We start from the raw sequence: 24,438 nt of genomic DNA, 5'->3' as shown, positions 1-24,438 counted from the left end.
TCCCACACTCCCTATAGTGGCATGCCTCTATGATGGCAGCGTCAATGTTTGTTGGGTCACCACTTTGGTTCAGATTGGAATATCTCAACAACTATCGGATGGATTACCATATAATTTGTTACAGATATCTGTGGTACCTAGAGGATCGATCGAAAGACTTTAGTGACCCTCTGACTTTTTCTTTAGTCTTTATAGTTCAATAACACTAAGATAATATAAGAGGTCTCAGAGTTCTCCTTACAACTTAACTTTTTCTTGACTATTAGTAATATACAACTATAAATGAATGGAGCTTCATATCATCCTGATACTTTATATGTTTACACTGACAGTAATTTATGTTGTGCTGCACTACAGCTGTCTAAAAAATGCAAATGAGGAAGGATCAAACCAGATAAGTAGTGGAATCAACATTTTACATGATTTAATTAGCTGGCAGGTAACTCATCTCAGAAAGTGTGGGTGTGTTTGTCTTAGTGTGTGTCTCTGGGGTGTAAAGTGGGGGGTAATGTGTGGGTGTGCATGTTTGTGTGTTTAGATGATGGTGCCAGCTCAGTGGTGCAGAGCCTTGTACGATATATCTGCTTTTTTATTCAGCAGCTCAGCTCGTGTGTGTGTGTGTGTGTGTGTGTGTGTAAACTGACAGCAACTGGCTTCGCACATTCTCAATAATCCAAGGCATCTTCCCAATGGGAAATGGAAGGTGGCAATAGGAACAGGAAAAGGTGCTAAACAACAAACATACATACAAACACACATGCACACACACACACACACACACACACACACAGGATTAGCTGGAGTGAGGCCTTGTCCACAAGTATACAGATATTTTTACTATTTGTCCCTGCCACTCTCATTATACACAATGTCTCTATACACATGGGAACACAAACTAATTCTCAAACAAGCATTCTGTGGCAGTAGGTGGCAGTAAAATCTGGGGATAGACTAATTATCGGGGCTGATACTCTGCATTTGTACATTATTTGTATGCTGATAGCATAATCGTATTAGTGCTTCTTGTGTCTCATTGCTGATAGAATACATTTATTTAGAAAGTTCGACTTTGGCTCCAATGCAGCATCCTCTCACTCTCTGTAGTTACCACCCTGTGGTCTCCCTCATTGTCACAAGATGTGACATTATGTCAATGTCACATTTAATGGCCCATCAACACAGAACAATCTGAATCTGCAAAGTAACTAGCAACTACAGTTATCAAATACATTTAGCGGAGTGGAAGTATAAAGTAGCAGAAAAAGGAAACTACTCAAGTACCTCAAAATTGAGTATAGTACATGAGAAAATTGACACCAAGAGTTTTATTTTTTACTGCAAATGCATGACAGTTCCAGATAATAGTTTTCGGTCTCCTCCATTACTAATAATTGGTATCATATTAGCCCTGAAAACAAACATCAGTTGATCCTGACTGAAGTCTATCTCAACAATATATCTAACACCAGAGATGAACATTCTGTGTCTGTCATGAGCTTCTGTCTAAATAAAATGATACAAAAAGGTAGAAAACTTGTAATTAGACCAAGCACCGCTAACAACAACACATACATTGGTGCTAACCAAATGTAAACAAACTGGTAGTCCACCATTGTGGTTGTGTCAGGTGCATGCTCATTACAACAACAGGCATGCTTGAATTGAGGTGATGATGTCATCCTTTCCCAAACATGTCCACACATCTACACGGACTCAAGAGTCTGCACTTTAGAAGGTGTTTTAAAAAATCCCCTTTTTGTTAAAACACAGGAAAATGTTTGTTTTGCAAAATATTCATATATGTGCGTATAAGGCCTGAAGCTGCCACCAACACTCGCATTTGCATCTCGAGCTTCATTCACTCTCCACCAGATCCTGCTCTGTATACACATGCAGGTGACAGACACAATGAATAGTACATACACACACATACACGTCAGTTGAGTCTATACAGTATTTCTCTCTATTACTTCCTGACTGACTCCCTCACACATACACACAATAAAACCCACACAGAGAAACACTCTCTCACACACAGATACATACAACGAAAGCAGCCGAGACCCTCCCTTAGGATCCAATCAATAGTCAGTCTAGCTGCCTCCCACATTGTACTGATGATGACAACTTGTCCTTGGCAGCTCTCGCTGTCTCTCTCTCTTACACATCAACATACACACACACACACACACACACACACACGCACATGCCCAGTTACATGCTGTACTTGACTCTGACTTGTCAAACATCTCTGCCTCCTTGTCCCGATGAGTCTGGCTTTAAATCGGGGATGGGAGTGTGGAACATTTTAATAATAATTACAAACCAGTCGGAAGCCCTCCTCTGTCATTATTCCATGAGAGAGAGAGAGAGCGGGAGAGAGAGAGTGAGACAGCGAGGGTTGGCACATCCTCCCTCTTCTTTTCACACCTCATTTCTCTTTCTTTTTCGTCCTTGCTGCCCGTCTCTCCTACCACATTTACACCTGGCATTAAAAATGAAGCCTGAACCTGATATGTTATTGAGATAATGGTAGGGCTCTTGAATTTACTGTACACCTGCTGTTAAGTATGTGTTTTCATTTTCTGAATTTTGTCCTCATTGTAATCCAGAGCGTGGAAACTGTGCACGTGGGCAGGATTGATGCCAAAGTTAGAGTGATGGCAGATGCTGTAATGTTTTCCAATTTTGGATAAGCTGTTGAAATTTCATGTACACCTAGCTGACTGTAGCCAAGATCCCTATACATGGCAAGTCAGACTGTCTCCAGATGTGGTCTGATAGCAGTGCATGCCATGTATGTCAGAATTAATATATACAAAAATCTTCACATACTGGAAAACAGCGCCTTTTTCTCAAACTTTCAAAGGTTGTTTACAACCTGAATGATCATCTGACAGCTCGTGTTTTTTGTACCGTCACACTTTGTTGTAGCCATTTCACTTTGTCCTCAGATCTCAGCAGAGATCCCAGCCTTTGGTTGGGTACAGTGTTATCGTAACCAATAGAAATGATGGCCAAAGCTATGAATGTAAGACTAAAATTATAATATGCCAGTGTCTCAGATAGTCATTTCATTGACCCATGGAGTCATTAAAAACAAAGTGAAGAATGTTTATCCATAAGTGAAAGAACAGTGACTCCACTAGTGTTTATTATGGGGTCGGTTTGTTTCTCTCTCTACCTCTCTATCTCTCCGTCAGTCTGACTGACTTAGTTCTTTTGTGGAGATGACGCTCTACTCTCCGTGCGTCTCTCCATCTTTTTTTACCCAGCAGCATTAGTGACACAGAGATGATAAAGGGAGAGAAATGATCTACTTCCTCAGCAGCTGCAGCCTGATTCACTCCAACTTGGTCGATAGTGTGAGTCTGGCAGTGCATTGTGGGAGTCAGAATTCTCACTTTGTTCCTCAGCCCTTTCCCTTACCTTTATGGTATCCCTATAGGTCAGCACAAGGTGTGTGTGTGTGTGTGTGTGTGTGTGTGTGTGTGTGTGTGTGTGTGTGTGTGTGTGTGTGTGAGCGCCACACACCCAATTAGTGTTTGACTGCACCTCTAAACTCAAACAATTTGCTTGACAGTTCGCTGTCATTCCTCCTGTTTTGATACCAGACAGCCAGACAGTTTGTTTTTAATGAGCTCTGTGTTTTAGAGAGTTGTTTTGGTGTGTGAACTCTTTGCAAGATTCAACTACCTCTACTTCTGAGTGCTGCTATTGCATCATCTCATTGTCAGCAGTTCGCTCTGTCATGAGGCAATCGCTGTGACTTTTCACGGCAATCTGAATGATGATACTGGATTAATGCTCCAGGCACTTACTGTTTGTGAGTTATGGGAAGATCATATATATACTGTATGTGGCCCAGCATTACAAGTCAGTGATGGGCCATGCAGGGCTTCAATCACGTGTCAATTAGAATGAAATCGCAGGGCTTATATCTGAAAAGATAAGACATTATAAACATTTTTCAAAATGTCATGTTTTTTTAACCACAATTCAAGGACATACTGAAATTGGCTGTAAGGAACATCATCACATATTTTATAGGAGCGTTTCTTGTTCCAGCATTTGTAGCACCTTGTCTGCCAGCAGGTCAGTTGTTAAGCTGCCATGACACGAGGAAGGTGTCTCCCCTGATAGATGGACACTGCTCCTGGATGAGCTCGGGGGTTCTGGCTAACAGACGTCAGTTTCTGCTCCTCCGGGGAGGTTGTTGGCCAAGGTCTCCCATCGCAAAGGAGCGTCGCCACTGCAGCCGTTTATCACCTTCAGCGACAGGACTCAGATTAGCTGTTGCGGCTGCCAGTCGTGCCGTACCCATTCATCAAACCGACAAATGGCTCAAAGGGGGGCGGGGCTATCCATCACTGTGAGGTCCCCCATAGGATGATATCGGGGCCTGTCAAGCTCTGCTAGATATTAGTCATGAATCAGGGTTGTTACTCTTGCCAAAATGGTTGTACCATGCAAATGGATTTATCATAATTTTTGAAACGAGAGGTGATTGATAAGTTCATGGCCTAATGTAGAATGTGGTAAGTTATACAGCTCTAGCTCCATGCATGTGCAGTTCACCTCTTTGACTGATTATGCCAAAAGTTTGACTTTTGTGGTATTTCTGTTTCGGGTAATTGAAAATTGCAAGTCAGCACTGTTTAATGCAGCGCTCCAGTTCAGAAATCCATAGTGGTGATGGCTGTCATTCAGGAAAGTGGCTTTAAATTCGTCCAATACTCTATTCACACAATTTGGCACACTCGGACTACTAAGCCTTCCCCAAGATGAAGGAAGAGGTCAGTGGTCACCATTTTGGAAGTGTTGATGATGTTTTCACTGCTGTGGACGACTTTTGGAAGGTCCATGACGATGACTTCTACAAAGAAGGGATTTGTATGCAATCCGTTTGAATTAAATGGCTTCGGTTCACTTGGCACTACATCCACATAAATTTTTTAAAAAAAACTTGTATTTTTGGTTGTTGAACATACAGTACAGTTTTACATCAAGTGAAACCCCCAAACATCTCACTGAAAATATAACTGACTGACAGGGAGGGAAGAGAGATAATAATGTATTTTTTTCTGTGTTCATGCATTAATATTTGAGTATGAGCTTGTATGGAATCATAACTTCATTTCAGTTCATCTCTCTAGGCAGTAAAAATACGCACTATGAGCTGCGCAGAGTAGGCAGCGGAGCCGCACAATGCTCATCCATTTTTTGTGTTATCAACTCATAGTTCCATCACATGATGAGACACAGTGCAATAGCCAGGAACAGACACTCCGCTAAAAAGGCATCCGCCTACGTGCTTAAAATGCAAACAGAAGATATGTGTCATACCGCGACAAATGTACATCCCAGACTGACACTTCAACAGCGTTACCTTCTCAGCAGTACCTTCAACTCACTCCAACTTTCTTTTTTTTCTTTTGGAGAATATTTATGAGTGAACACATACACACACACACACACACACACACACACACACACACACACACACACACACTCACACTCCAACATACACTCCTGCAATGTTCCCGTCCTTCTTATTTGGGCAATTCATCAGAACAATGTGCGAGCAGACCTGACATGAAATACGTGTGCAGAGTGTTCTTCTTGTCCGTTATAAAAGATGCCCAGTTTCCTCCCGGGCCATGGGACGTTAATATGAATTTGAATGAATCATGGATTTCCAGTGTCTTTCCAGGATGTGTGTGTGTTTGCCTGTTTACACCCCGTATATATATGAGAGTTAGAGAGTGTGTGCATATGAGTGTGTGAGACATTGCTTGGAGGTTGGATGGCAGCTTGAAATCCAGTGAACTCTCAGAGAAGTAAAAGGCAGCTCAGTGCCTTCCTTCTCCAACCTCCTCCTCTTCCTCTCTAGATTAATGTATTCAGCAGTGACTGATGTCAAATATTTTTTTAATAATTCATCGACACTTACTCGCAAAGTGCATCAGCTGCTGCATGTTTCCGAAGAAGTGCTGTTTAGAACAATGGAATCTGTCAGAATGCTCCTTTTTGAACATGTTTCATGTCCACACGTTTTTCTGACTTTATAACATCAACCATCACACGTCTGCCACGTCTTCCTGGAATGACTGAACAGGGTCTCAAGTCCTGATTCTGTTCTTCTCATTCTTCACACAACCTGTTCTCACACAGTGTTGTCCGCTCAACTGCTCACCATTGAATAGCCTCAAGGAAGAAGTTTGCATACGCATCACTCTCCACTTTTTTAAATTTAAAGTTGCTGAGCCTTTAGCCCCTCCTGCTGTGTGTTGAGCACACAGCAGGAGGGGCTGAAAGCATAACAGTGAAATCAACATGTATTTGTATTTTGCTGCCATGTTGTTGTTAATGCCGACTGAATAACTTTAATGGTAGTGTGTATGGTAGGGCTCATACCATTGACAAAAGGTTAGTAGTAAAGACAATATTATATTTGGACTCAGGATATGGGGGATATGGCTATGTCTGTTATCTTTTAGCTTTTTAGACATTATACGTACTGTATATATACACTATATAGATAATCTATGGTTTAGTGTATCATGAGTAATATATCTTAAATCATCCCTTGGTTCACAGTTGAAAAATTAAGTAAAAGAAAATTAAAAGTTTGAACTGCCCAGCATTTGGGGTTGGTGCATCTGCTTAGTCTCTAAATCATAAATCTTGAATTGATTGTGTAAATGATGAATATGATCTTGAGTTCAGCTCTATACTGCAACACTTTCTGTACTGCGACATATTCCTTCTTCTTTACCTGTGTGTCTGCCAAGACGTTCACGAGAGAGACTCGAATTACGTCTCTCATACCCAACACACACACACACACACACACACACTAAGGTAGCAAGCTGATGGCAAATGAGGCTTGTGTTCATATGTGCATGTACATCTTCAAGTGTGTTTACATGCCTTGGTGCCTTGATTCTACATGCAGAATGAAATGAATGTGCATGCATTTTCATGAATGTGTCTGTTTGTGTTAGGCTGATCACTTTAAATGACTTTGATGCAGATTTTCAGAGCTCAAGTTGCCCCTCCACACACCTCATGTCTTAAGCTTCTGTTTGAAGACTCTAGTTGAGAGACATTGCAAATCTAACTTTGCAATGGCTCCCTAATTAGAAAAGGAATATCTGGAGCTTCAATCCTTCTGTTAAAAGGTCATGCACCTGATACCACCCTCTCCACACAATTAAGTGATCAAAAAAACTCCGTGGCCTAAGGATGAGGCAAGACATACGTTCTTCCAGACAGAATCGAAATCATCCCTCCAGTAGACTTCATGGACACTGAGACTCTGTGACGAGGAGAACTGAACTACTTCAAGCTTTTAATCATTAATCATACCTATTACAGTAAATAGGTTATAAAGCGTCAGAAAAACAAGACTATACACTACTTAACTAAAATGATGCAAGGTTCCTTTTTATCTGCAGAGGCGTCTCATAATCTAAAGTCTGAATACTCCTCCTGGTCTTTACATTATCCTCATACTGACACATGGTCAGTAGTAGTTTTAGGAATGGAACTTACTTTAGTGTCCATTTTGTCCAGTCTCTCTCTCGCTCTCTCTTCTCTGCAGGTACATTACAGACAAAATGCTCTCAGCAGTTATTAAAAGGTCTTATGAGTTGTGTGTTGTTGTTTTTTTTATCTACATCGGTTGGAACAGTTAAATGTCACCTTTCACCAAAATCCAGCCAAGCATTCATTTTAATCAAAAGTTTACTGTCAGATAGGAGAAGACAAATATAATCGTACAGTGTAGATGTGAAATTGGGGCACAGCAGTGACAAAATAAGATTACATAAGTATGCCTGCAATCAGCAATAACAATTTTTTTTTTTTTTAGGGAGTAGTGTTTCACATAGAACCTACTTTAACTTACATTGTGTGTTTTAACCATGCTGGCCATAAGACAGAAGTGTACAGCCGTCTGAAGGACACGTGTCCTTCACATACCACCTTTAGCACATGAGAACATTTGGGGGTTGGGGGGATCATCCATCAACTCACTGTGTAGTCCTGACACTAACATGACCTTTGGAGGTTGCTTACAAGGTGGTGGTCATGTAGACATCACATTAATAATGACTGTTCAAGATTGTCCTTGTGACTGAGTCAGCCATGTTATAAGGTCAGGAGGCAGTCTGTTTTATTCTGTTTTTTTATAATACTACTGATATTAGCTTGAATAAAAATGGTTTTGATACAACAGTTAAGAAAATCAACCAACTTGGACAACCTGACAGATCAGAGGCTGTAACTTTTCTCCCCCACACAATAAAAAAAAATACCATCACATGAAGCTGGAAGAGAAAACACTCATGCAAAAAACTTCGTTAACATGGCCACCAAAATGAAAAGCGAAAGGTAACACCACGCAGCAGCACTGTACACACATCCAGTGTGTCGAGCCTTTTAGCCTCAAAGGCTACAATGTTTGCCATTGGTTGTGTGGGCTGCGTCGAAAAGTGCTGATGTAATCATTCAGATTTTTAAACTGAAAAATATCAAACATGTTTGATGTGATTCCTTTCGTAGTTACCTACAGTGTAGGTTTTGATTTATAGATTTCATCAGTTGACATCGCCGCCACACTGAGCGGTGTGTCATATGTGAGCGGGCCATGTTGTATTTAGATTACATTCAGATATTATATGTTTTCATTCTTTCTTTCACTTCGTGAAGATAGGAACACCTGCCTTGTTTTATTACTAAGTATACAGTATATAACTGCAGTCACCATATTTCTGCTGGTCATTCACTGCAATAAAGAAAGAGGGTCACAGTGTTTTCTGTGTTATCCATAAAATCATATATTTCAGGTCATAGACAGTAGATGTAAAAGTCTAATTCCAATGTTCACTCAGTCCACTGCCAGATTTTATAGTGCTGTTAAAGTTACAAAAGTTTTTCAGTGACATTGTTATCCTGACAGAATCCTGGACTAAACCCAAATACACCTTTGAAGTGAGGCAGACCATTTATCTTTCATCCATCTCACTATAAATCTACCCCTCCCATCTGCAGTGTGTGAGCGGCCAAAAGTTTATATGTGGCCCATTGCCTTTCAAAGTTACTTCTTTCAAGTTTGTTCCAAAAGGAAAATAAAATTCTCCCTCATCTGATCTGAATTACCAATCAGACATCTGCAGACCTTTTACAGCCTCGACCAACCTATGTACTAAAGCCTGTCTCTGTCTGAATGAGCACATATACTGTAAAAAGGAGATGAGAAAAATTGAGGACATGCAGACTTGATGGCTATTACATCCCCCTGAGGGATTTGATGAAGACTTTTTCTAATGTTATGTCTGAAAACAACCATATTCCCAAATTACTTTTATAACTTGATAGACTTTGAAATCTACCTCAACAACCTGCCATAGAAATGTGGAAATACGTAAAAAAGATTCCTTGTAGTTTAAGAAAAAATGTAAAACACAAAAGATTAATCCTGTCCACAGACTCTTATCTTGACTCATCTTGACTCATCGGAACTAGGGTTGCAACGGTATCAGATTTTCACTATATGATTGCCGTCTCAGAAAATATCACATATTAGGATTTACGGTATTACACAATTAATATTATTATTATTTTTTTTATTTTTTTTATTATTATCAGTTATAAAGACCCTTAAAAGAGTGAAAACAGAAGGGTTTTTTTGGTTGAACAAACGCTTCATGATAAGACATGTAACACCAGTATTTCAGACTTCGAAACTGTATATAAGCAAATGTACACAATACACGAACCGTCAATTTTCATACCACGGTTTACTTTGAAACTGGTATATCGCTGCAACCCTAATCTGAACCTACAGTAGACAGTATATCCTCTGGAGTACTCATGAATATCTCACCTTTCTGGATACCCAACCTAGCAGACCTCTGGTCATAGCTCTCACTCCTTTCAGAAGTTTTTGAAAAAGTTCTCTATCTGTGATGGATCGGTAGTTAGTTCAGGGTTTCTCCCAGCCGTCCAGCCTGTGCATGCTGGGAGAGGCTCCAGCCACTTTTAACGATGTCCCTGTTTCATTAGTCATTTTAACAAGCCTTCATCAACCGCCACTTGTTATTTCCCTGAGGGGAATCCATCTTAAGAGCTGTTCCATTAGTCTGATAACTCAAGTGATGCCTCTGAGATCGACCTTTTGAGGGAGCAGGTTCACAGTGACAGCATTTAGACGTCAGGAATACTTTTGCCAAGAACACATTTAGATTTTCTGTCATTTACTGAGCACGACCCATCATGTCAGAACAAGCAATTTAGAGAGTTTATACCACCCCTCTGAGCCAACCCCCTGCTCTGCAAGTGGCTGTTAGCTCAGTGTATCACCGAGTACCAGAGGGGAGTCCGGGAGAGCGTGTTAACTGACAAATAGACGCTTGGACAAAAAGAATGAGCATAAAGGCAATAAGACAGACGAGAGGAGAGAAAAGAAGCACTGTGCAGCTTCCCCACTCCTCACAGTGAGCGGCCACATGCTGTGTTGTGATTTCCCGGCCAGGGAGGGGAGCTGCTGGCTCCCAGATAGAAACAATCCCAGCACAGCTCCTTGTTTCATCTAACAGCATCATGCAGTGCTTCATTTGGAAACCACAGCCATTCATCAATGCCACCATTGATTTGTTGCTCTGCACTAACAAACATCCTGCCCAGGGCAGAGTTCGCATGTGTGTTACCATGATAGCCTTGCGGGAAAAGAGCAGAAAGTGTGTGTGTGTGTGTGTGTGTGTGTGTGTGTGTGTGTGTGTAGTTCACGCTAATGTGTCTTTTTGTTAGTGTGTGAATATCCATCACCAATATGAACCTGGAACTAAGAAAGGATAGAAGAGTGTTTAAACGCATATTGTTCACACACAGACGATTATACAAAATGAAAAAGAGAATGATTTTTTTCCTTACGTCTGTTGGCTGTGATGGCAATACGTGTTTGATGAGGGGCTTAGCTGTAAGAGCTTTACTTCTTAACCCTCAACCTCTTTCTTTCTTTCTCTCTAGCTTTCTTGCTTAGTCAAGGTTCCATCATCATCTATATTCTGCATGTATCTATATAAGCATATTCTGTGTCTGTCATTTGAGTTGGTCAGCTCTCACATTCGCTACCCTCTTCTGACCTTTTTCATCACCCTCCATGTCTCATATTTCTCCTCTCTCCGTTCTTTCACCTCTCCATTGTCCTCTCACTCTTTCATCTCACTCTACACTAGCCTCTCTCTCTCTGTCTCTCTCCTCCTCTCCAGGTTTAAATTTAGATTGGAGTTTCTCTCCACCGTATCCAGGCAACCTATCCCCCATATGTAAAGAACCAGCATTGCTCAAGTCCTCCTCTAATTTTCTTCCCGACACTGTCTCCTCTCCTGTCCTCTCCTCTCCTCCTCGTTATTACCCACTTTTTTTCTTTCCTATCTTTTCCTATCCTTATCTTTTTCCTGGTACAACCATGTGTGTGCATTTTGGTTTGTTGTTGGGCAAGGTTGTGTTTATGCACTAGGTCCCTAGTTAGGGATGTGGAGTTGTGTTATGTGGTCATTTGTGTGTGTGTGTGTGTGTGTGTGTGTGTGTGTGTGTGTGTGTGTGTGTGTGTGTGTGTGTGTGTGTGTGTGTGTGTGTGTGTGTGTGTGGGGCTCTGGCCCAGAAAACCCAGGGCATTATTTACCCCCGTAGTCACAAGCTGTACTGACAGAGAGGGCAGGCAGAGTAAGTGTTGCAGCCAACCTTTAAAACACAGCCCGGTAGGAGATCATAGAGATCACGACAACACCAGTAACCTACCAGTGAACCAGTTTTTCCAGTCTTCCAATAAACCAGTAACCAATGAACTTGCTGGATAGTAATTGGCCCAGACAGCCAAAGACCAATAAGAACACATGTGAGACAAATTGGTTTCTTTGTAGAGAATGAGGTGTTGTTTAGTTCAAAACTTACATACAGTTATCCACTCGGCCAAGTCCTAAAAGTTTGAAAGACGTGTGTGTTTGTGTGTTTGTGTGTGTGTGTGTGTGTGTGTGTGTGTGTGTGTGTGTGTGTGTGTGTGGTTGTGTGTGTGCGTTAGTGGTAGGACAGGTGCAGGTCCTATATGTAGCAGTTGCAGTACATCAAATCTGTAATCAATTTAATTTATCACTGAGCCAGCTGGGTCCTAATTATGGAGCTGCCATCACAAGCTCTCTCTGCCTGTGTCTCTTTCTAGGTTTTTCTTTTCCCATACAAACTAGGGCTGGGCGATATGGCCTGAAAATACACAATATATATCGCGATATTTTGAAATCTCCTCAAAAGCAGTTCAGACAACTCACATTTTTGACCAAATACCTGGTTATTGATATTGTGACAATATTGTAGGGATGACAGTTTCATGTTTCACAATAATGATATGATATCGATATACTGACCAGCCCTAATATAAAACACACACACACAAACCAACATACAGTCGCACACATTGTTTATATTCACACACATAACACATGTATATAGGGCAGTGAATACAACTGCAAATGTAGCACACACTTCCAAACATCCACATGCTGTAGGACATATTAGTAACTTAATCAAACAAACAAAGCCATACGAACGTTTGGTGAGTTTGAGCTGTAATGGAAATTATTAATTAATCTTCCATCAACAGAGCGGAGTTGCAGTGTTTGCTGGAAGCAATTGATTAGTGAGCCGGACCATCTGCTAAGATGAGATAAAACACACTCTGCTGTTGATTGCCTAGTTAATACAAAACAACTTTTTACAGATTAAAAATCACCCAGTTGTTGACAAAAACTTTGATGTTCAACAGTTTCTTGTCCATGAATAGAAGTGAGCAGTCAGCAACTGAATAAAGTGCCCTTTGTTCTGGTTTCACATTGTCACCTTCAATAATTGCCACTGTTTCAGAAAATATTAGACATACTGGTTTTGAGCAGTCAGTGGGAAGAGTGGACATAAGAGTCTGTTCATTCTTAATTAAAGGCTCTGTTTCCATTGTCCACTTTTCTCTTTTGGGAGCAGGCCGTGTGAAATACCTCTTCTCTGACTCACTTATTTCTCCGACTATTGTGAAATAGTTGAAATTGATCTGCGAGTTTCTCAATAATGTATCGGTTACAGGTCTGGGTCCGGATAGGCTGGCGTCCACCTCTTAGTGATCTCAGGCACTATCGTTATCTGAACACTGTCAGTGTGGTAAATCAGACTCAACTTTCCCAACACTTCTAAAGTCCAGAAGATACCTTTGTGTTTATGAGTTATTGAACATGTAAGATGCCACCAGTAATACCAACCAGATGATAACAAATAAGAGAAAACATCTGATTGGTACAACTAATTGTGACTAGTACATAGCCTTACCCTAACCCTTTTGCCATGTAAACAGACTCCTGGGCATTACTTCCTTCCGGGCAGGTTACTAACCAACAACAAGCTCTAGCACCCAAATGCTTTGGAGTGTGAATGATTAAGGATAGGCTATGGCTGGAGGTACAGTAGGGACTGCCAATCCAAAGGAGGAGGGATTTGTTTGCAGCCTGAGAGGATCTGCCTGGGTGGCCCACCATGGGGCAAAAAATCTCCTTGAGCCTATTTTAGGATACTAGCAAAGCATAATGAGCCAGCTAGCCTGTAGGAGCCTGTGCCAAGCAGCGGCCAACTGCTCTGACCTTTACTGGCATTGTGTGTGCTGTATGTGTGTGTGTGTGTGCTGTGTGTCTGTGTGTGTGTGTGTGTGTGTGTGTGTGTGTGTGTGTGTCACCATGGTTGCAGTGCTTGAATACACTTGCACGCATACATGTAAATTACACACATATATACACAAATGGACAGAGGGCAATATGCGAAGCTGTCACAGCAATTTCTAGTGCTTGAGAAATTCCCTGGGAGCAACACCCCACTCAGCACACTTAGACACTTAGACCCCCCCCCCCCCACACACACACACACACACGCACATAGAGACACAGACACAGCCCCTGTCCACACACACTAGCATCTACTAGAATTCTTCTATGAAATTTTGCTCTCCAGCATCACTCCTCCAGACTGTCTGTTATTATATCAGGTAGCGTCTGTGCTGCCCGCTGTCTGTCTCTGCCATCTGAGGCGGTACTGTACAGCCTGGTTGTCGAGGCAAAGCCACTGAGCTGAGGATAATGCATTAATACTGGCTGCCTTTTCTGCCCCAATAAACAGTCGGGACTGGCAGTAGGCAAGACCCTCTTATTCTCCCTCTAACTCTAGACATCACTGCTTGTCTGCGTGCCTACAGCATAACTCAACTGCTATAATATATTGTGGAAAATATTGGGGATATGACCCATTTTTTTTGCACATTTGTCTTTTTAGTCCACATGCTACTCCAGTTATATGCCACTGTGTTGTTTGTGCTGAGAATGAGAATAAAATCACAAGGTGATACGAAAACTGGTATTAGATGAGGATATGTATCTCCTATCAATAATCACATTTGAAACAATATTGGTATAATCAATATATACATGATGTGTATGGTGTGTGTCATTGTGTCTATTTCCTCTCTGTATGCACCGTGCATCTGTCTGTCTGACAGTATGTGTGTCACATACAGAACACAAAGGATGGACACCTGCACAGTATAATCTAATCCAATACAACACTCCTTTGGGTTTGACTTAGCTCCATGATCATGTTCAATCCACTTTGTAGCATTGCTGTACTCGATTACGTAATATTGTAAGGTGTTCCCACTATTGTTTCCTGCACCTCCAGGTAGGACAAAATACAATGACCCCATCACCTGTAACATAGTTAGTTACACTGCCTGTGTATGCATATACATGCCAGTATTTTCTCCACCTTCTCTCTCTCTCTCTCTCTCTCCCTGTGTCTCCCTCTCTACCTCCATCCCCCCCTCTGTCTGTAGCGCGCTCTCTCTCTATTCCTTCCTCTCTGATTATCCTCAACAGAGCATCTCATCTCTTTTGTGCGGAGGGTTTATTCTCTTACCGAAACACTTTCCAGAACAAGCTCCTTTTCTCACTCTCTCTCTCCTACTGTAATATCCCCTCCCTTTCTCTCCTCCACTCTCTTTTCGGAGTAGTAGTAGTAGTAATACCAGCAGCAGCTGAATGGCATCGAGGCTCCATCTACAACTAATGGAAACCGACCCTCCTGTTGCCGTCTTCGTCTCTCTTTTCTCCTCCTCCTGCTCCTTCTTCTGTTGCATGCTGATTTGTTCAACGATTCAGAGGAGTTAACAGCCAGACAGCCGTCAGCCAGAGCGCTGTGGGGGGGGTGGGCAGTCGAAGAAACTCATTGATATGTTGTAAGAAAAAAGAAAAAAGTGACTCTGGCGGTGGTGTAATAAGGAACCGTGGGCCAGCTGAGGATGAGCTGAACCATGCAGAGGGAAGGCGAGCAGGGACAGAAGACAGGCTGGGTTTCAGTTGCATCGGGGTGGAAGCTGTTGAATGGTTGGATGTTTAACAGGCTATCGAACCGCTGAGACTCCCTCCATTTGGAAGCCTGAGGGAGAAGAAGCCTACAATGGAGAAGAAGATGAGCTTTACCCATGAAGCAGGAGAATAAAGTGATCGCCCCATTTTTCATGTGACATCTGACAGCATCTGCAGGCATGAGACTCAGTCTATGCCACACTATACCTTCTGGGCTGCTTCTGCACTGTGACCTCCTTGTCGGCACAACACCACATAGTGAAGTCTCAGTGTTGGTTCACGCGACCCTGGGGACCACCCTGACCCCGCTGCGGTGAGCTGCCGCTGAGGACCATGGTCCTGCCGTCGCTGCTCAAGCTCCTCAACGTCTTCCTACGCCAGTCGACCTTCGCCAAAGCCACTACCTCCGATCACTGCTGCCGCCCGTCCTGCTGCCCGGCTGCTCTAATGCCGCGCCCGCCCGGCCTACCACTCTCTTGTCACCGCGGGTGGGAGGCGAGAGAGCACCCACAACGTCTGCCCGCCGAAGGGAGAGAGGTGAGACAGAGAGGGACACCTGAGTTGACAGAGAGTAGAAAGTGTCAGACTAAGTGTGTAAGGGGAAGACTGGAAGTGTTAGACTTAGATAGGCAAGGCTGGAAGATTGTACTGTAACATGGACAAAGTAGCATAAGAAACTTTGAGATTTTACTTTTACCATGTGTAATTATAAACAGCAGAAATAATTTGTCAAAAAATACCTTCATACTTAAAATTATTTGTGAGAATCTGTTAAATAAAGTATTATACCTCGTCTTCTTTTTCTAAACTTAAAGAATAGTGGTACTGGATTGTAATAGTTAATGGTAGCAGATACTCTCCAACCAAGGTTGTTGTCTATGAAGTTCAGTCAGCGCACAGCTTGAAGCCATTTTAGAGGAATTTTAAGGCTGTATGGAAATGTTGATTTTCATCACAATGTTTTATTCCATATTTAGAGGAACATTTTCTTCTATCTTTTATCATAAAACAAGGCTGGGTTCTGTTGCAGTGACCTTTAAAATTTTACACTTCATTCTCTACGGTGGTGTATTGATGTGAGCTCACAGATAGAGTGGAGGCAGTCCATCTGTCTAGTTTGTGGCAAAGTTGAACTGTAAGAACTCAACCAGAAGGGCTTTCAAGTATTTTTGCAAAGTCGCAATTCAGCAACATATTCCTTGAAGAAATGCAGTGGTGTAATAGAAACATCTGACAGTTGAATCTTTTGCTTTAGCGTTGATATCAGTCCCTTCGTGATGTTGTTGGTTTGTTCTGTGGCCTGCAGTATCTTGAGGCTAAAAGGAGTCACTTTCTATCATGTCAACTTAACCAGCAGGACATCGAGGGCCTAGTAAAAAGTAAAGTCACTGGCCTACATCTAATACCTCTAATAAAAAGAGAGTCACAATTCCTAAGTGAGCTTATCATCTTACTTGAATTAATTAAATGAATGAAATATTAAAGGCTGTATATGAAGAGCCTTCACATGTGTGCCTCAGAAGAGTCACAATGGTAAACAAGTTATGTGAGACACAATTGAAAATTAGTCCCCAACTTATTTCTTGCCTCCTGATAACAAGTATGTCTATGTAAGAGAATTGATACTGTAAAGCAAATTTTGAACAGAGATCAACTAGAAATATCCATTTACGTACTGTAATGCAGTGTACAAAACCTGCCCCCTAATGAAATTAGGACTTTTCAGTCCAGATTAAAGCTTTGATCCTCCAATATATTCATGCATTAAACACATTGTGTGTAACACTGAAGATGAGAGAGGTTTATTTATAAGCCTTATCATACAGTTATTTTTAAGTTAAAGATATAATATGTAACATTTCAGCATTGAAATGTTCAAAAGCAACTAGACTGTTGTTAATATTCTTTTGAGTTGTGTACTTGCATTATCCTAAATATTACCAACAAAGCTCAAACCCAGAGAAATCCGTACATTTGTTTGTGGTTACGGTGAATTTTCATTCAAAACATTAACTGAACATGTATGCCTGAGTCACGTCAGATAGATTTTCATTAGCAATATTGGTTGTTTAACAATCAATCAATCAATCTTTATACTGTATGTAGCGCCAGTTCACAACAAAAGTCATCTTGTGAAATTGAGCAGGTCTAGACCATACTCCTTGATTAATTTATTTACAGAGAACCAACATTTCCCCCATGAGCAAGCACTTGGTGACACTTGGTACTTACTTCTTTTGTTTTGATTTGATTGAGAAACCCCTTGTGGCAGAAATGACATACTGAAGGGTTTTTGACACATTTTGTGTAGATTGTGTACGCCAATCAGCTAACATTAAAAAGGTGAGGCAAATAATATTGATAGTCTCGTGACAATGCCATGTTATGCTGGGAAAACCTTGGGTCCCAGTATTGTCGATGCAACTTGGGATGCGTCACAGACCCAAACACAGCTGCAGATTAAATACACCCCTAATGCCAACAGCAACCCCTAGATAGCAGTGGTCTCTCCAGCAGGACATTGCAGCTTGCCAGACTGCAAAAACTGCTCAGGAATGGTCCAAGGAATGTGACAAACAACTCAAGGCCTCACGTGGCCTCCAAATTTCATAGATCACAATCTGATCGAGCATTCATAGGATGTGCCAGATTGTCCGATCAATGGAGGCCGCACTTCACAACCCACGGGACTCAAAGAATCTACAGCCAATGCCCTGGGGGCAGACACCACAGGGCATCCCCAGAAGTCTTGTGTCAATGCCTCAATGGGTCAGAGCCAAGTCTGATCCACAGTGGGGCCTCCATGGATCGGACTTGGTTTTGCATGTCCCACAGATGCTCAATCGGATTGTGATCTGGAGGTCGATGCCTTGAGCTCTTTGTCATATTCCTTGGGCCATTCCTGAGCAGATTTATGGTGTGGTAGGGAGCTTTGTGCTGCTGGGAGGTGGGCTATTGAAGAGTGCACTTGCCATGATAGGTAGAGTTACTCTGCAAAAATGGGTTAAGTAATATATTGCCAGAACTCAAGGTTTCCAAGCAGAACATTGCATTGTAAAGTGATTATCAGTGTTATTCAGCTCACCTACTGAAGTAGTCCCTTAAATGCAGTGGCTGATCAACTGATGGCTTGTTGCGTTAAAATAATAAAGAAACAATGTGACTTATCTTGCGACAGGTGTGTGATGGTATCAGTTTCAGAGTTACCTAGACATAACTTTGTTTTTGATTAAGTGGCCCACATGAAAGTTTTGAGGCTCCCCCATGGAAGGTAGATGAGAAATGTTAGTCATGTTATTCACACAATGTCACAATGACCAAATGTTCTTTAAGAAGTTTTCTTGAATTGCTAACTAGATCCCTGGTTCTGATGGGAGACAGCATTTGAAAAAAATGCATGTGATTGCATCTTGTAGCTAAATTGCTTTCCTCTACTTTGAAAAATGGTTGTTTGTTGGCACATTCAGCTACATTTTAAGTTAAATTGGATGTAGAAGTGGTGCTGAGAAACCCAGTAATCAAGCTGGCAGCCTATGATTTAACTTCATTTGCGACAATGTTATGCTACAGATGGGACAAGCAGTAACTAAAATACAAAGGATAACTGAAGCTCACTGACCAGAAACATGTGGTTTTGATCGTATACGCAGAAATACAAAAACAAATTGAGGTTAGATTTTCCTGTACATCCAATAGTCATGGATCAATGGTCAAACAGGGAGCACATTTTCACCTACTCTGTAGAGTATGTAGTCGTGATACAGACTGGCAGTCAGATATCCTATTTTGGCTCAGTCTCTCTCTCTCTCTTTCTCGCTTTTTTTTTCTCTCTCCCATTCTCTCTTCCTCCTACACAGCTTTCAGACAGGCCCTGTTTGACACCTGAAAGCACCCTTAGTTTTAAATGTACCTGCTGCCAGTGTTAAAAGTTATGCAAGAGTTTGGCAATGCCAGAAATAGGACACAGCAATGGATCCACATCACATTAGATGTTATTTTTTTGAAGCAATTAAAAAGAAAATCCACCTTCACAAACCCACAGTATCTTTGACCATACATGGGGTTCCTCTGTGCAGTGCCAGCAGTTATTAACTACAAACTGTTTCCATAATATCACCCTTTGATACGGCCGCACTATTCATAAAGTCTGTGTCTGTTTCAATGAACAGCTCTGGGGTTTGCAAGGAGCTTTGTTGGCTTTACCTTTCCAATAGAAATATCTACTGTAAATATTATCATTCTGTGTATAGCACAATAGCTAAGTTGTGGAAAAATATATGCATATATAATATTTGTATCTCAAGGTCTCCACTTGAGTCACATTAACCTACAGATACCTATTTGATATTGTTATTGGAAAATAGCTAATTCCAGCCAATCCATTTCCAAACCCCACAACATCTCTAAATTACACTGAAATGGCTTAATTCAGTAATGAAGTCAATTAGAAGCCTGAAATCATTTTGATTGCACTCTAGTCATTTATGTTTTGATCCCATTCATATATGAATTTAAATATTGATTGATGTGTATTTGACACATTGAAATACCACCAGTAGACTACTACATTTGACAACCCCTTGTTCTTCACAAGCTACATGATCCCAGAAGTCTCAAGTTTAACATTTTTGATATGGTATAGATCAAAGTATAACTGGGAGAAAGCATTTTCTGAAAAAAGTCATATCATTCTGTTGAGCTTGGGGGACTACAGAAAGACTCCACTTGCAGTTGTCTAGTGCCGTTATAGATTGGAGGTTGATTTACCTCATGGTATATCTAAATTGGGATAAACAAATGCTTGAGGTTCTTTAACATTTTTTCACTTCAGTCCCTGTTAACTTAACCTCTTGTGTGGTCATTGAGAACCTTCACAAACATTGAACAATCTTGTACCAACCAAGTACAGTCGCCAGCTTGCAGAGAGCACACAAACCTGACAACAGCCAAGTTTTGTTTTGGCCAGTCACCAAGTTTTTTATAGAATTACATTAATGTTAATTAGCGACGGCTGATATGACCTGCCGGCAGTCATTAAGTAGAGCAACACTAGCTGAGGTGGGCAAAACACTTCAGTAAAAAAGGACCAGACTTTTGTTTCTTTTATTTTAGTGATGCAATCCACTAAAATATGTCTCAATCTGCTTAGACACTGACACTGATCCCTAGATTTAAAAGAGTGGAGTACATGACTTTACTTTTCAGTACACTGTAAAGTGAAGCCTTTCTCACAGACTGCAATCTGCCTCAGAAGAGTTAGGATACAGTAGGAACACTGTTATGTTTACTTCCTTCAACTTTCGTAATTGTTGTGAAATGAAACTTTTGGTTACTTTGCAAAAAGCTCTACTTTCAGATAAAACAAGACTTACTCAGACTGGGTTTACAAAAAGTATGATTTCAGGGTGCCTTCAGGGTGGAGCGTGCTCTGTAGACAAACAGTCTCACTCCATGTGGTCCTCATACACATCCTCATACACCTCAATGAGACAAAGCAAAGCCTGATACATAAAGCATTGAGGATGAAGGGAATGTGATGCCGAGGGAGGGTGAGGTAGTGGAACTCTGGCGTTCCCCGACTCCCACTCATGTTGTACTGTACAACATGCCTGAAGCGATTTGCAAAGACATACTATTCTCCCTGCAAACTCTAAGATGTGTGTCTATGGATGTGTACAGTCAGTAGCCATTGTAGACGTCCACTCCTTGCTACATTATTGATCTACTGCTTGCAAGTGTGGTTTCCTTCAAGTTGTTGCAGGACTAAAGCAGGATAAATACAGATACCAATATACTTTATCCTTAGGTGTGTGTGCGAGCGTGTGTGTGTGTGAGTGTGTGTGCATTCATTTAGGAGGAGTTTAGCCCTCTGCAAAGTCGAGGTGTTTATGATGGCGAGCACACCGGAGGGGGGGAAATCGCACTCATATCTCCTCTGCATGTTTTCCTGGCTTGGCTCGCCTCAGCTGGGATTAAGAACCCTTGTGGGAAGACTTATATGCACCCCGCCCCTGTCACCCAACAGTGAGAGAGCTGTATTCTCTGGTGAGGAGGGACAGATAGGGGATGGAAGGGGAGAGGAGCAGGGTAAGTGAAAGATGGAGGGATGCAGAGAAAGAGAAGGTGATTATCAAATATATGACTTTCTGAGGAAGCATCACGACTGCTACCCAAAATTGGGCCCGAAGCCTGGGAATGTGATATTCAACATGTAATTGAACTGGCCGTGCTGTGGTTCCACTACCTTAGCCAACTGTTTGTTGATCTGTGACACATTAATAAGAGGAAGTGAGGGAAGGATGGAGGAAGACAGGAAGGTAGGAAGGTGTAGGTGGATGGATTGGCAGGTAAAGAGTGAGAAAAAACAGGAAACATCTAGTTTGGTTTCTGAGCCATCACAGCCTGTCCACAGCTGCTCCCTGCTTCCCCTGTGTAAATTTGGCAGCCAAGTGGCGTCCTGAAATCACCTTCAAACAGTTCTCAAGTCTGTTTTAGTAATATGAACTTCTGCTGTGTTATTTTATACTTGAGTGAAAAAGGTTGCCTCATTTGGCTTTAATCTTTGGGTGACCTCCTGTATGTTGCCTTTCATTAAGTGATTGTTGAAACTGTTTTAGGGGTGCTTACAATATACTGTATATCACTCACATAACTCACTCATTGTCTATTTCTGTATGATTATCCTCAGCTGTTGCTGTAAATTTTTTTACATCAGAAGTGAAAGGTCCAATCCCAATACACCCCTTGCCCCTACCACTTAGTCCTACCTCTCCATTTTGCACATTCATGCCTAGTGGTAGGGTGTTGCTGTTGCAAAACCATGAGACCCACAGAGTGTACAAAATACATTTACAATTACATTTTAACTATTTCATTTTAGCATAAATCAGAGCAAATTGTTATATTATTGGACATGTTAATACTGTATTTTGTATTATAGACCTGACCTGCACGATGCCCATGTATTCAGTTTAATATGGTGTTATTCTTACTAACACCAGAGATATATCAAAAGGAGACTAACCAAGTCCTCACTTCCTGTAGAGATGTAGAGGTTTTATGTGTCTATTATTTTCTGTACCATTGAAATTGAGGTAAATATCAGATCTCTCCTTACAAGTTGAAGGTGTTCTGAACATTTCGACACTAAATTGAGTTTTATCTGACCAGTAGATTCAGCGAAAAACAAGTTTGGCATCTGTTTACTTAAACGCCATCAACGATAACTGATGATGTACGACGCTCTTGAAGGGTTGTCCAATTTCATAAGGGGAGATTTCAACCACTACCCCTTGTAACTCTGTTCTGAGGGGCCCAGGGGCAGGAGTAAAAAATTAAAATAGGAATCAGCAAAAGTGAGGGGGATACAGTGAAGTCAGTTATTAGACTGTGGTCGTTTTGCCATCTGACATCAGACTCTGACAGATACAGTAAATGGGAGGTTTACATAATACTTGTGAAACAAATATCAAAACATTCAAAACATTCTCCATGCTGATACAGCTGATGCCGTACAGTAGCAGCACCTAAACTGTGAACACTCCAGTAGATTTCTCAACATTGACTCATCCCACTGTCATCCTCTGGCACATTTAAACTCACCACTTGATCTCATGAATTTGTGAAACTCTGTTATGCCACACAAGATTGTATGGTTTAAAAATTAATTTTCATATCTCTTAAAAAGTACAGTTTTTGCTCTGTGAATAGAAAGGTTATCAGACCACTGACAGATAAAATTGCAGAAAGTTAACACACAGAAAACAGGTAGAGACAGGTGTTAGATTAATGTTGTTTCTTCATAACTACTACTTACTTCATAACTGAACTTTACAATAATGTCTGAAATATGCAGTGATGCAACAGTAACCTCAGTACAGTAACAGTAACAGTAACCTTCAACCCTTTGTTAATCAACACGGTATGCCAAACTGCTCCACCCATATGTGAGCATTGTCTAAACAGAATCAAGTTCGAAAAGTTGTCAAATTTACATGAGTAAATATCTGATCACAGAGCAGCTTAACAAGCCTACGAATGTGTCTAAGAATTCAAAGCCATTTTTTGATTTTACTCACACGTCTTCATACTCAGAGCAATGGCCACATTGCATCAGTATTGAGTAAGTATTGGGTTGAATATTTAGTATTGAGGTTTGGCATCCAACACTCGTCAAGAAGAAACTTTTTCTGGTGAAAGCAACACTTCTTTGCAGTTTTCAGAAATTCAAAGAACAAGCTCCAGGCCAGTAGCTCCTCTTGAAACCTTGCTGTTTTCTTGGTGATACCAGCCTCACATGTGTTTTGACTGACTGATTTGGACATTATCTTTTGCTATAAAAATGGATTTTGAAAATATAGTGTATGTATGATTGATTTTCAACCATCGTTGAAATGGATTTGAATATAGCCATTTGGGATACGCTAACCTGCTTTACAGTTCACACTCATTCATGTTGGGGGCTCTCCTTCCATCCTGCAGCTGCTGTTCGCTGTTTTTTCTTCCTTCATGCACATTACATCTTATCTGAGCTTCTCTTTCTTGGGTTTGGTTTCTCAGAGAAGCCACAGTATATCTGATTTTCCAGGCTCGTTCATGCACATGTACATCCATACTATATGCGCAGATAAATGTGTGAATCAGCGTGTGTGTGTGGATCAGCGCCAACTGTTTCTGGGATGTCAGTGACTTGGATAATAATCTGTGAATTAGAATGGTGCTTAGTGAAGCAATGGGCTGTGAGACAAAGAGACAAGCTTTGTACCCATGTAGCAATCCCAGAGGAACCACAGGACATGTGAGCACCAGTGTGTGTGTGTGTGTGTGTGTGTGTGTGTGTGTGTGTGTGTGTGTGTGTGTGTGTGTGTAAAAATAAAAATAAAGACACAAATATAAGAATGTCTACACAAACCCTCACAAGCTGGTATCAACTGATTTATGTGTGTCATCACGCATCACTCACACACAGATGATCTTTTTCATT

General features: G+C 41.3%; 1 protein-coding gene across 2 annotated transcripts in view; it reads left to right on the top strand.

Annotated features, from left to right (window-relative positions):
- Positions 1-24,438, top strand: part of kcnh2b (potassium voltage-gated channel, subfamily H (eag-related), member 2b) — a 259,375-nt gene that overhangs the window by 190,709 nt on the left and 44,228 nt on the right. The gene's annotated exons all lie outside the window — the stretch shown is intronic.

The sequence above is a fragment of the Pagrus pagrus genome (genome assembly GCF_965226575.1).
Source record: "Pagrus pagrus genome assembly, chromosome: 20".
Taxonomy (NCBI): domain Eukaryota; kingdom Metazoa; phylum Chordata; class Actinopteri; order Spariformes; family Sparidae; genus Pagrus; species Pagrus pagrus.
The sequence above is the reverse complement of the archived record's forward strand: the minus strand, read 5'-3'. Positions and strand labels throughout refer to the sequence as shown.